At 31.8% G+C, this 14,824-nt stretch overlaps 1 pseudogene; it reads right to left on the bottom strand.

The window, feature by feature from the left end:
- Window positions 1-12,986: 12,986 nt before the first annotated feature.
- Window positions 12,987-13,899, bottom strand: LOC149237156 (uncharacterized; annotated as a pseudogene).
- Between the last annotated feature and the right edge of the window lie 925 nt (window positions 13,900-14,824).

Below are 14,824 nucleotides of genomic sequence, written 5' to 3'. Positions count from 1 at the left end.
AATAACATAACCTCGCCCAATCTCTACCCATGTTACCCGCACCCTTGACCCTTAGCAACCTAATGCCCTGTCTAGATTTCACTTGGTGGGCTGCCAGTACATTTCCAAGAGCATGTAACTGTGGGTAACAAAGAATTGAAGCCCAACAACGCACATGGGTAACAAAGAATTGAAGCGTTTCTTTTTTGAGCAACACAGCAGCTAGCGGAGGTCAAGATTTTCTGACAGATGGATCTAACTCTTAGGTACCAGGCTGAGGTTGAGCTTATGGTTGGTTCCGTCTAGAGGCAGGAATTGAATCGAGTGAAGTGCATGCCTGCCAGATGCCAAATGCGATGCGCGGTGAGGGATAATGAATCGAACACTTCGAATCAAACGGTGAATATTAATTCCATCGTCTAACAACAAAATCAATGGCTCAAGAAGGTACAAAATGGCACTGGAGGGGAGTCCTTCCCAGAGGAAGACCTTACGACATAAAAATATACTCAAAAATACATAGTTACTACATCTATCTCATAAAGAATTTCTCAATAATTTTCCCGAGATACAGAAATATGCATAGACTAAAACTTTACTAACCGTCAGTCTTAAAAGAAACCATAATTCTAATTCCAGATTACAAAACAATTACAAAACCCATCATTATGTTTTAACTTTTATTACCTTTACATTCATTCAAAACAATATAACGAACGTAATAAATAGCTATAAATAATAGATAGAAATTAAGTTATATTTAAAATTGTGCAATACATGTCTAACAATAAGACTTCAAAATTGAGAATCAATATTATTTGACAAAAATAATTAAAAATATATATATACATTAAAAATTAAAAATTAAAATTTTGAAAATTAATTATAATAAAAATCAAAAAAATTGAAAATTAATTATAATAAGAAGTGAATATTACCTTTGATCTTTTTATTAATAAAAAAATAATAATAGTAATTTAAGTGTAAATGAATTTCTTTCATAAATTTAAATACATGTAAAATTATTATTTTATTAATATTTTATATATTATTAATTAAAATAATCGTTTGATTAAAAAAAATTAAAATGGATATGTAAATAAAAATTTTAAATGTATAATTCATTATAAGATTAAAATGTTTTATCATAAGTTTATGGGGTCTTGTATAGACAGTGATTAAGTGTTTTGTTAAGGTATTCTTTGATGTGAAGTCATTAGTGTACATGATGAAGATATAATCCCCAAACTTTAAAAAAAATGCCAACCATAAAACCTTAACATTAAAATTTAATAATATTTTAAATAAAGAATTTAAAATTATTACAAATAAGAAGTCAGTGATTAACTCATCATTATAGGCCTAACACTACACTCATACATGTTATAAATTTAAAGGAGAGTTGATAATTGTCCCGACCCACCTGAGTTTTTGTTAATAACCTTGAATACAAACAAAATGGTCATTTCATTACTATCTTATAAAATTCTAAATACAAAATTATCATTTCAAACATGCGTTACAAACATTTATAACAAATATTTCTAGTAGTCACCTGCGCGACTGTCTATGGGATTCACGTGATGGTTAAGTTCGGCATTTACTAAATGTAAAAGAACTTAATAATTAAGAGCGTACATTTCACCTGCCTCCCTACATTAAAGATGTAAGAAACTACTTAACGCTATTTTATAAATAGGAATCTACCTCAATTTAGGGCGGAAATACAGGAACAGAAGACCTAAATCTCCCTTACAGGAATCTTGAGAAGCCCGAAATTGCTCACTGTAGATTTCCTGCGTCATGGCGGATCTTCGCGGCAAGCCAGCGTCCATGATGGGCTTGTAGAAACAAATGTTGAGGGGATGGGGACGCCTGAAGTAAGGCCAATGCGACACGGCGACGGCCTCGCATGTGATCACAAGTTTTACGAACGGGCCCTACTTTGCAATGTACTCCTCAGTGCATGAACCCACAGGTCTCTTCTCTTTAAATCAGCGCAGAAAGGGGGCCTGAGCAGGAACGTCACAATTGCAATGAAGTTTTGCATGAGTGGTAAAAGTATCATCTGTAATTTGCCATGGAAGAGCGTTATGGAGGTGGGAAAGAGGGACCACGGAGGGCTCTTTTCCAAGGGAATTATTTGTGCAATCTGGTTGCCTTGTTTCGCCGCGTGAGATTGGAACAGGCGACCAGCGTCTGTGCGCGAAGTCGGGTGGTAAAATTGGCTGCGGATCTGTCCATGGCCATGACGACAAGATGTCGAACCAGTGGAGCCGGGAACCAGTGGAGCCGGGCTATCGTTCGCAAATACGTTTCCAAGCTCAAGAAAACCCAGCAACACAGCAGCCACCGGAGGTCAAGATTTTCTGACATATGGATCTAACTCTTAGTACGAGGCTGAGGTTGAGCTTATGGTTTGTTCCGTCCGTCCAGAGGCAGGAATTGAATCGACGCCAGATGCGATGAGCTCTTATGGTTGGTTCCGTCTGTCCAGAGGCAGGAATTGAATCGATGCCAGATGCGATGCGCGGCCAGATGGCACATGCGATGCGCGACGAGGGATAATGAATGGAACACTTCAAATCAAACGGCGATGCGCGACGAGGGATAATGAATGGAACACTTCAAATCAAACGGTGAATATTAATTTCATAGTCTAACAACAAAATCAATTAAAATCAATGGCGCAGGAAGATACAGAGTGACACTGGAGAGGAGTCGTCCTTCCCAGAAGAACGCCTTACGACGTAATAATGATTCCACTCAATCACCCAAAATAATCGTAATTATACCCTACTTTCATTTATCAATACTTAAAAACAACCTATATCTATATCAGCAACACTTTCATTTATGGTACCCTGATTCCACTCCATCACCCAAAATAATCGTAATTATACCCTACTTTCATTTATCAATACTTAAAAACAACCTATATCTATATCAGCAACACTTTCATTTATGGTACCCTGAGCATGTATCATATATCAAGAATCTATGTCCAGAAATTCTTCCCATTCTAAAATGAGCTATAATTTAGAATTCTTAAAACAGACATATACCCAAAACGTGAAGCAGTAAAATAGGCAAAACTAGAACGCACAGAAGGGTTAGAATGGTTCAGCCTATTTTTCTCCTCATTTTAATAAAATTAAAATTTATTCTTTTCTTTTTTAATTTATGGAAGTTTCTTTAAATTATCAACCTACCTAAAACAAAGCATGAAAAGCAGATAACGATGCGCTCTCCTAGACCCACAAACGTGTCTTCAATGAACCCTACAAATACACCAAAAGTGCCTGCTAGCAATGTGCCGATTGCTCTATTCAAGCCTTTACTCAAATAGCACCTGCAAGAAAATATATCTATATCAGCAACACTTTCATTTATGGTACCCTGAGCATGTATCATATATCAAGAATCTATGTCCAGAAATTCTTCCCATTCTAAAATGAGCTATAATTTAGAATTCTTAAAACAAACATATACCCAAAACGTGAAGCAGTAAAATAGGCAAAACTAGAACGCACAGAAGGGTTAGAATGGTTCAGCCTATTTTTCTCCTCATTTTAATAAAATTAAAATTTATTCTTTTCTTTTTTAATTTATGGAAGTTTCTTTAAATTATCAACCTACCTAAAACAAAGCATGAAAAGAAGATAACGATGCGCTCTCCTAGACCCACAAACGTGTCTGCAATGAACCCTACAAATACACCAAAAGTGCCTCCTAGCAATGTGCTGATTGCTCTATTCAAGCCTTTACTCAAATAGCACCTGCAAGAAAATATTCCACACAAGATTAGGCAAAAGTTTTTCCTTAAATTCAATATGGGCCAAGAAGCCATCAAAACATTTATCCGTGAGAATACTGCAAATTGTACAGATTGAATGCATTATCATTCTTAAAACAAATGTAATAGACGATCCACATTACCTGCAGTAAATTCAAAAACCACCACAACAGTCATGATAGCCCAGATGGCATTGCCACCAACGCCATGAAATAATTTATCCGTTAGATAGAACATAGATGCCACTGATAATGCAATCCCAACTTTGATTGCATGCATAATTCTCCGCGGATCATCTTTGCCCAACTGCAAAAAATCCTTGGCGAATTTTCTCAAAATGAGCTTCAGTGCGGGAATTTTGTTCAATCTTCTAAACAAATTCGATGTTTCAGAAGATCCAGTTGCACAGTTCTGTGATCTGTTCATTGCAATGTCGATGTTGCACTCAGCCGACCTTTGATCCGCCATTGACAAACCGGAAACACAAGCTTTCAGATAACAGGAGTCAGTATCCTGTCAATGTAAATCTGGGTGGAGCGCGTTACAAAGCATGCGATAACAGGTAACCAAGAAGACTCCCAGGGTTTACCCCAAGCGTGTTGAATTTGTTTCAATGTGAAGCATTTAATCTTATACGCGATTATTGTGTATTCCTCAGTTCCTACGTTGTCGTGCGCGAAGCATTAAATATTTTCGATTCGGCATAGTGAGTAATTACGTGTTCGCGTCAAATAAAAATTTAAAACTTCAGGTACAAGTTATTCAGAAAGAAGTGAATGTCCTAAATCACGGAAGATGGATAACAGCATAGTCTAAACACGCCATGATTTTGAGAAAATTTAGTTTAAATTTTTCAAAAACTGGATTACAACGGTTTAAATGTCGTATGGTATTGAATCTAATTCCAAAAAAAAAAAATTTAAACACTCAGACTACTTTCTTGAAAAAAAATCACCAAACTCACCCTCCCATGAAATTTCGACAACCCCTGCAAAAACGGCTTTTGCTGATTTGGGCATGCAGCACGGTTACGTAATCAGATTACAGTAGCGACGGGTCTCAGAGTTTTTGTGACTATGAATATGGAGGAGGTCGGCCGTAGGACTAAAACATAGAAAAAACGACGCGTGCCCTTATGCGTGACTATCGTTGAACAAATGTATTATTTGTGGATATTTACGCCAACTCTCTGTAAAACCCCCAACTAGGGAATTGTGGCCCCACAAGCGTGCGTTACAATTAATATCGGATGAACAATATGAATTTTGTGGCCATATGTTTATAGTAATTACTTCCAAAGTTTTAAAGGTATATTTAAGGAATAAAAGATTTGCAAATAAACTCGAGTATTAAATGTATGTGATTACGGTCTATTAAACTCTCTAATGTGATGTTCACATTTATGTATGGGAACACAGTGTTGATTTTATTCTAAGTGTCTCACGCCCTGCTATTGGCTTTTCTCCACCACTTCTAACCCGGAACTTTAAAATTAAAATAAAAATAATTATCAATACAATTATAATTAATACAATTTAAAAAATACAATCAAATTAATTATTCCTAAAACAATGATTTATCATTAAAGTAATGACATAGACATGATTAGGGAGCTAAAAGAAAGGACTGCTATACAACCATATATAAGAACGAAAACTTGTATAAAAGTTAATCAGTGCCTTAGTTTAACCAAAAAAAATTATTGTGATGCTCCTGTTGAGTAGAAAACAACATAGGATTAGAGTGTGCTATTACGAGTTTGAAAGGTGTCAAAGGGTTAGAAATAATATTTTTTTATTTTTTTTATTACAACTACTCATTTAGCGTTAGTCTCTAAGGTAAAGAAATCCTAATATGTTATGCTTACTTTATTTTTTAATATTTTTTTTCTTCTTTTCCGGTATAGGTACACAACTACGCATTTAGCATTAGTTTCTAATGTAGAGAAATCATAATATGTTGTGCCACCTCAGTGACAAATCATATTTGTTTTTTGTTTTTTTTAAGTTAATCATTTCTTATAATAAATTGACATACCAAATATCAAATAAATAATGATATTTTAAATTATATCAAATAAATAATGATATTTTAAATTAAAGTATTGTGTAGAAATGTTTACGCAAGAAAACTTTTTCCAAATATCCCAATCAAATAAGAGAAGTACTTTCAAAAGTGACCGAAGTTGGTATATCAATAAAGTGATTTTTCGCTCTTTTGAAATCAATCTATAAAGAAGCAATCGATGCTATAAATCTAGATACAAACAATTATATCGATACGATACAACTAGATACAAACGAAAATTATATTATATCAATGTAAGAAATTTGAGTGGTTGAATCCTATAGCATTGAGATGATGAGATTTTCCTGGATACCTAAGTGTGGCCATTAGCCCAGAAAATTGTAGCTATTTAAGGCCAAAGTTTAAAACTTTCTTTGCAAATCCCATCATGAGAGAAAAAGGGTAGTGTTAAGTGTTTTTTAGAAGCCCATAAAACTATTTGATACCAAAGTTAATTTTTTTTTGAAAAACCCATCTTGTGAGAAGGAGACAGCTATCATAATACAAAACCATAACAAATTTATAACAATGCACTACGATATCCATGGCACATTAGTGAGAACATATTTGTAATAATAAACTGTTGTAACTATAAACTATGAACAATAAACCAATGGAGAAATCCAATGCTACAAAAAACAATATATCATTCGTTTCCATTTGACTCCACCACATATTTTGGCAGAGCTTGCGGCATAACTTTGAAATGCAAATGAAAGACCAACCAAATAACACTAATTGAATAGCAAACTAGAGAACATTAATTATAAATTCTTTATAAATTTTTAAAAAAAAATTCGGATACATAAATAATTTAAACGATTATTTCCCAAAACAATTATATATCATTATTAGTTATAATGACATAGAGATGATTAGGTATCATTATGAAACTAAAAGTTGATTGGAATAAAATATTTCAAATGACATCGCTAGGCTTACTTCATTATTTTTAGGACTAAATGTATAGCACATTAATGGCAAGATCTTCATGTAATGTATGCACAAAAAAATACTCGAAAATATTTGATAAGGTATGCACAAAAAGAACAATTGAGAATATTCGATAGGTCGGAGTGTAAGACAACGTAAACTCCTATTAAAACAAGAATGTTAGCACCTATTGAATATTCAAAACCAATCAACGCAAAACGAGAATGTTAGAACCTATTGAATATTCAAAACCAATCAACGCATCTAACATATTATTACCACCCTCGCTTTGAGTTATGCACTTAGATTGCTTCATTACTTAGGGAAAGACCCAAAGATGTTCATTGGAAATGGAAAAAAGGATTTTGTGAAAGATGAAAACCATGCTATAGCATGGACATGAATATGTGTAATGTAATAACCTCAATATTTTTTTACTGTCACTGCAAAGATGAAAGAAAATCTAATTTCAATTTTTTTCACTGTTACTACGAACATGAAAGAAAAATTTTCGATAGCTTAAGAGGAAAGAAAATCTTCAATAGTTTACTTATTCAACATGAGATATAATGGAAAAAGGATTTTATGAAAGATGAAAGGCACGCTATAGTATGGACATAAATATGTGTAAGGTAATAACTTCAAATTTTAGTTGTCACCGCACAAATGAAAGAAAATTTTCGATAGCTTACTTATTTAGCATTAGATAATGATTTATTCCATTGCCAATAAAAAATATCTAATTGTTGCGCATTGTTTTCCCTAGACCGCACAAAGCATTATTAAATTCCACATGTGTAGAAATATGGCTCAAGATGGTTCTCAAAGGCATGGACCTTCAATAAACCAAGATGCACACTTGTATTACAGCAAGTAGGATATAATTCAACTTTTCAGGTATCTAGTGTCTCATGGCAAGACGAGTCATATGGAATTTCTCCATGAGTATTGTCTCATGCAAGGACAAATTGTATGAATTTTATCGTAAGGGCCTAGTTGGTGCTCTCTTAATTTCACTCATTAGGGAACTTTGTCAATTTTGCTGCCCAAAAAGTGAGCTTCCCCTGGCTCAAACTCCTTGGCTATGTATATGATGCCAGGCGATCATTATGCTCAGTCAAAAAAATTACACAATGGAATAAATGTGAGCTTTAAATCTACGTGCTATGTGGACGCTAAGCTTAGTAACCATGACGCTAGTGAAATAAAAGTAACTGAAATGGTAATGGTGATCGTTGTAGAGGCCTAGTCAGAAGTCTACACTAGAATCGTTGACATCATCTCAGCTCACGATTCCACCCCACTTGCCATCAAAGACGAGCCTATTTCCTAGCAAAGTTCTGTGAAACAATGAAGATATGGATCTCTTCAGAACCTCCTACACAAAAGGGATGTTAGGTCCCTATAATAGTAGTGTATTCCCTTATTATTATTGTCGTTGTAGCCCCTTATTGTTATTGTTGTGCCCACGTTGTCCACATATTGTTATTATTGTGCCCCATAGAAGCTCACTATTATTATTGTTTTCCTTGCATTATTATTGTTATGTCGACTCTGATTATATTGTGACCCCATAGACCCCTATATACAGAAAGGAGATCATGTCATTTGTATCATCCAAGAATTTTCATTTGTGTAAAGTAAAGAATGTTGGCCCCTCGAAGAGGCATATTTTGAAGTCGTTGATCTATCTTTTCTATCTTTTGTGAGCTAAATGCATAAAAATTGGTATTAGATGAGGAAATTTTAGAGTATCTCATCAAGTGGAAGAACTTATCTGCTCAAGATTCCACATGGGAAGGTGAGAATTTTATACAAAAGCATCCAGAACTAGTCAAGCGTTGACGGAAACACTTTTTTGAAGGAGAGGGGCATGTTAGGTCCCTATAATACTATTATATTCACTTATTATTATTGTCATTGTAGCCCCTTATTGTTATTGTTGTGCCCATGTTGTCCCCATATTGTTATTAATGTGCCACATAAAAGCCCACTATTTTTATTGTTGTGCCCATGTTGTCCCCATATTGTTATTATTGTGCCACATAAAAGCCCACTATTTTTATTGTTGTGCCCTTACATTCTTATTGTTATGTTGGCTTGGATTATATTGTGACACCTTAGACTCCTATATATAGAAAGGAGGTGTTTTCATTTGTATCATCGAATATTTTTCATTTGTGTAATGTAAAAGAGGTTTCCCCCTTGAAGAGGTTGATTTCTAAGTCGTTGATATATCTTTTCTATATTTTTGTGAGCTGGATGCATAACAAGGGACAATTGTTTCATGGCTAAATTTTAATGCTATTAATGCAAGCCTCGCAGCTCTGGCGATGGATTTCCTGATGAAGTGGCTAAGTTGTTGATAAGGTGGAGGTTTCTCATGTCACGTCTAATGGACTCGATCACGTAATTTGGTGCTTCAGAGCCTCTTGGGTCTACAAATGTTTCCATTCCACATTTTTGCTATTCCACACAATCTTAACTAAAAGATTTCATTGGCTAGATCTTCCCAACCAAAATGCTTCGTGTAAATATGGCATTTGGTTCTAAGGGATAAATGTTTTGGCAAAGAATAATAAGTTTAATATGAAACAAGTATAATATGTTTGTTGCTTACTACTTATATATATATATATATATATATATATATATATATATATATATATATATATATATATATATATAGATTGATATAATATCGAAAAATAATATGAAAATTTAACGTAATAATTGTTTAATAAATTTCATAAAATGTGTTTAAAATTTTCAATACTAATGGCAAGTAAATTGTTATAAAATAAAATATTTATAAAATGTTTTGATTTTGAAATGAGTGATGGTTTTTGGGCATTCAATATTGACCATCATAGATCCATCAAATTCTAGCTCTACCAATTTTTGAGATGGATCAAATCTCTCAAGATGTAAATCTCTTTTTAAGTGCAAAACTTGAGGAAATGATTCTACACTTATGGACCTATGTTATTTTTTTTGGTGACTAGCGGAATTGGCAACAACGGTGGTATCGTATTCACGTTACATGGGGTTGAATCCCACCGGCTGCCACTATAACCTCTAGGAGGAACTGCCTAGCGTGCAAGGACAACCCTCAGTTAAGACGAGACTCAAACTCATGACCTGCACAGTGGCATAAATGACTTAGCGGATCGTCCACTAGCCACAAGACCAAACCTCTCCGGGCGGACCTATGCTAATTTTGAACAACATACGAATAAAAGATTTATAGGTATAAGAAAAAAACTATTAGTAATACTCTCTCTTTACACACACATAATTTATAGATATGGTTGCAATATTCATGCATGAATTTTTGATATTTTGGCACTGAAGGAAAATGATTAAAATTTTGGTTAATAATATATTTATCATAATTTACTTCACACTATAATTTAAGCATGCATTTGTGTAAAAAACGGATAGGAATAAGATGTAAATAAATATATCTACCAATTACTTCTCACCATTATTTATGTTGTGGTAAACTATAAATGTTAATTTTATGAGTGGTTACTACATATCAAAATTTATGCAAGTCTTTATTTCTGAGCAAGCAATTAATTTATCCACTTTACTTCTCAATTTAGTAATTCTTGGAAAAGAAAACCTATAGGATTCGATTTTATTATGATTATTATTAATTTATCAATGAACAATGTAGGCTATAAATTTTTAGGTAGTTTTTCGAAAGCATGAATTCTAACTTGAGTGACATGAACTAAGTTTCTCTACAACACTTTAATATGGACATTGAAATATTTTTCTTATTACTAATATTAAAATAATTTTTGTTTTAAATATTATACATAAATTGAACATAGAATGAATTACTCCATGTAATCTCAATAGTATCTTTCAACCAATTAAAAAATTATATATATTCCTTATACTAAAACTCAATTTTTTTTTTATTTTTTTTTTAACTTTCAATTACATTATATTTTTTATGAAGTTAATGTAAAAGTAAAGTGAAATTTGAGTATTTTATTTATGGGTGACATTATTTTTTTTTTATTACTATATTTAATTTTTTAATGTAAATATTACTTTATTATTTTTAAATGTAATGTTACTTGACAACAACTCTCCTATGTATAGTGCTTTTTAACACAACCTCTTGGCACAATAAGCCATGGTACTCGCCAATGGTATTATAGCAAAATTGATTAACAATTTAATAATATATCTGCTAAAATGGTAACAAAGTTGACTAACAATATAATAGTATCCATGCTAAAATGGTTGCAAATATCCATGGTTAAGAATATTTTATATTGTAAATATTAAGTTTTAATTTAACATTTATTATAAAATTAAATTAAAATAAAATATTTTTTAAAATCAAAATAAAATACTTATAAATGTCTTTGGTTCTGAAATGAGTTATCATTTTTTATCATATAGTATTTATAATTTATGGTATTGAACTATTGTATTTTAATAAAACATGAATGGTTATAAAACTTGGTAAATAAATTTTTTGTTTAAATTTTTTTAATATTTAATAATTTTTTTATATCTAACCATTCAATTTAAAACCACATTAAAAAATTACATTTAAAAAATAGAAATTATTTATTAATTTTCAAAATATTTAATTTAACATTACTTTTTAAATTTTTAATAAATTCCAAAAGATTTCAAATCTAAATAATTTGCAAAAAATTCAAATCTAATTAAAATTCAAAGCCTTTTGAACAAAATAAAAAGGAATAAAGCCTACTTCGTCATAATAAAATGCAAATTTTAAAAGTTAATGTAGGTTCTATTGAAATGACATAAAATAAAAAGGAATAAAGCCTACTTCGTCATAATAAAATGCAAATTTTAAAAGTTAATGTAGGTTCTATTGAAATGACATATGAAATTAAGTATGTTTTTTATGTGGAGCAGTAGAAATGTTGTAATGAAGAGTGAAAAAGTTAAACATGAAATATAATAAAATTTATGAAAAATAAGGTGGGTCATTGAAATTATTATTAAATTTACATATGCATTAAAGAAGGGATAAATAAAAAAATAATAATACTAGAAATCGCCCCAAAAGGTGCAAAAAGAGACCGATAGAAATGTTAAATTGAAAGAATTGTATTTTGGTTCAAAATAATAAATATTATAATAATTCAATCATTCAAACTAAACCTAGTCAATAAATTTCCCAAAATAAAATAAATCCTTGAAGGGATATATTGGCTTCCATGGACTTTCACCAAACGTGAAGTAAAATAAAAATATATTGATATGTTTTATGTCAATGAGATCATAATATATCTGCATTTAGTTTGACCTTAAACTCTGAATTTAAGGAGAGATAGATAACACACAAACTGGTTTCGAAAATATCGATTACACAGTACCAAAACAATGAAATTATGAGTAGTAAGATATTGCAACTGAAATTATGAGTAGTAAGATATTGCAACTTATCTTATCTTGGCGTTAGTGTTAGGATTATAAAACATGGAGAGAAGTGGATGTGTTTAAAGACACTATTGTTCGATTTTAATAACTGCTGGGAATAATCATCATTGATTTTGTTGAGTTGTTAAATAAATTATATTAGAGAATAGTACCATAAATAAAATTATGAATTGTTATAAACATAAAACATGAAAACCACAAGTCAACTTGACCAAATCAAATTTATCTGAACCACCCTACCATCTAGCTATTTTTTTAATCATTTTAAAATGTAATGCAAAACTTAAAAATATATAACGGAATGTTGTCTGAAACTTTTTAAAATGTTCTATCTTTTTTAATCTTTTTTGAATGTAATGCAAAACTTAGAAATGTACTGAATGTTGTCTGAAACTTTTTAAAATGTTCAAAAAATAACCACAGTGCGTCAAATTTGCATCAGAAGAGATCTAATGTTTCTATAAATATAAAAAAGCTAAGACTATTGTAGCATTAAATGGAAAACAGAAGAACATCACCAACACTCCAAGGCCATGTCATTCAGTTTCTTGATATCAAATACGTTAACCTGAGATGTATCTGTGTTATTCATGGGACTAACTAATATTTTAACTTCAATGTATTTCGACCAGCTTTGTTCTCTGATTCAAAAGTACAGAAAAGATTTAACCTCTATTAACATTCGATTTACATACATTATATTCACTAAAATACCAAACAATGATACATTTTGATATGATCAAACTCAGAATTTAGAAAAGAAAAAAACTCATGAAGCGGACAGTTGTGGAACTGTACCAGTTACCTGAGTCGAAACGTGGAACCAAATGTTGTAATCCCTTATAATTCTGGAAGACAATTCTCTCTCCATGGCCCCTAAAATTTGATCCAAGATACCATTCCCAATCGGGAGAACAATATAATCTTGCATCAAAGAGAAGGGTAATGGAAGATTCGCATCTAACCCCATTGTAACCCACCCTCTGAAGCTGGGAGTCTGCTCACTTTCTAAAACTGAAGATGAATCCCTGTGTACAAGAAGCTCTCCTTGCAAATTAAATTGGAAATCTAATCCATTATTATGACCTAGAAGAACTTTTATATATAAAATGAATCTATTGGATGCTAATTGGAGGGTGTTGTTTGTGTGTAAAACCCTGCAACGTAGATTTTTCACAGAAATAGCTTACAATAATTCCAAGTTTGAAAAGAACCTGATGTAGATATTACATTTGGTCACTTTCAAAAGATGAAAAAACAAAGAAATTGAAACTGGGTGATGTTTAAGAAGCTTTTAAACATGAATGAACTCACTTGAAATCACAGAAGGGGATGGCCGTAACGGTGAAGAATGTGACAGACCTCAGACAAGCTCACCAAAGATTGTCACCCAAATAGTTAACCCTCGAAGAATCTGGAAATGTAATCTTCACTACCCTCTGTATTTCTTTTATATAATCTTCTCCCTTCCTAGCTCCTTGTCTAAACGGAACATCCATCCTTATCTTTGCTTGAAACTGTACCAGTTGAGCTCTGACAATGTTGCTGCTAATTTGGGGATTTCTTCTCATCTTCATCTTCTTAGCAGTAATATAAGATGGTACAGTCCAGGCATTCTGTAGATTGGAATTCATGTTTATCTTATCAGAACTGAGGGCGATCATGGCAGGCAGAGATTCCATTTGATGAAATCTACTAGAGCCCTTGTGTGAACCTTCTGTGAACTATTGGCTGCTTGAAAAGTATTTTTATGTCGATCTCAAAATTAGAGCTAACTTTTATCATTCTTTAAATGTATTGTACCGGCATCCATTACAACTCACATGTTCTTGTTATCATTGGATGGGTAACTATAATAGACATTACAAGTAAATCCAAGGAAGAATAACAGTGCTGGCCAAAAGCCAGGGAGGAAGAATAACAACAACAACTGGCAGATAAAAAACAGTAAAAATATCTTCAATAGTGACATAAAAGAATGGGAAAAAGCAGTAAGGCAACTCAAGAGATATTTGGAAAAAGCAATCAAACTTCAAATCAATGGTTGAAAATGTCTCCCCTGATCCAACAAAGCAGGTTAAAGGTGTTGACAATTGTTGATGCATAGGAAGGCCTATCAGCCTAAAAATATTGTATTGGTTTACTAATAAAAATAAAAGTTAAAATATAATTTTTTTGAATCAGCTTAATATATTGCAATTTTATTTTTATTGTTACTTATATATATATATATATATATATATATATATATATATATATATATATATATATATATATATATATATATATATATATATATATATATATATATATATATATATAAAATAGTGATGAAAATTCTTTTGAATCATTTTCAATTTATTTTTAATTATTAACCTACCCCTATATATATAGAGCTTAAATATATATATATATATATATATATATATATATAGAGAGAGAGAGAGAGAGAGAGAGAGAGAGAGAGAGAGAGAGAGAGAGAGAGAGAGAGAGAGGTTAAAAGAAATAATAATGATTCATTCATCACGATATTCTAATCTTTGATATTTAAATTTAAATAATGATTAGCAAATATTTATGGGAAAATTGACATGGAAAAGATGGTTC

The sequence above is a fragment of the Pinus tabuliformis genome, chromosome 8 (genome assembly GCF_031772625.1).
Source record: "Pinus tabuliformis cultivar Carrire ecotype Pingquan chromosome 8, CPIR1, whole genome shotgun sequence".
Lineage (NCBI taxonomy): Eukaryota > Viridiplantae > Streptophyta > Pinopsida > Pinales > Pinaceae > Pinus > Pinus tabuliformis.
This window is presented reverse-complemented; position numbering and strand designations above follow the sequence as displayed.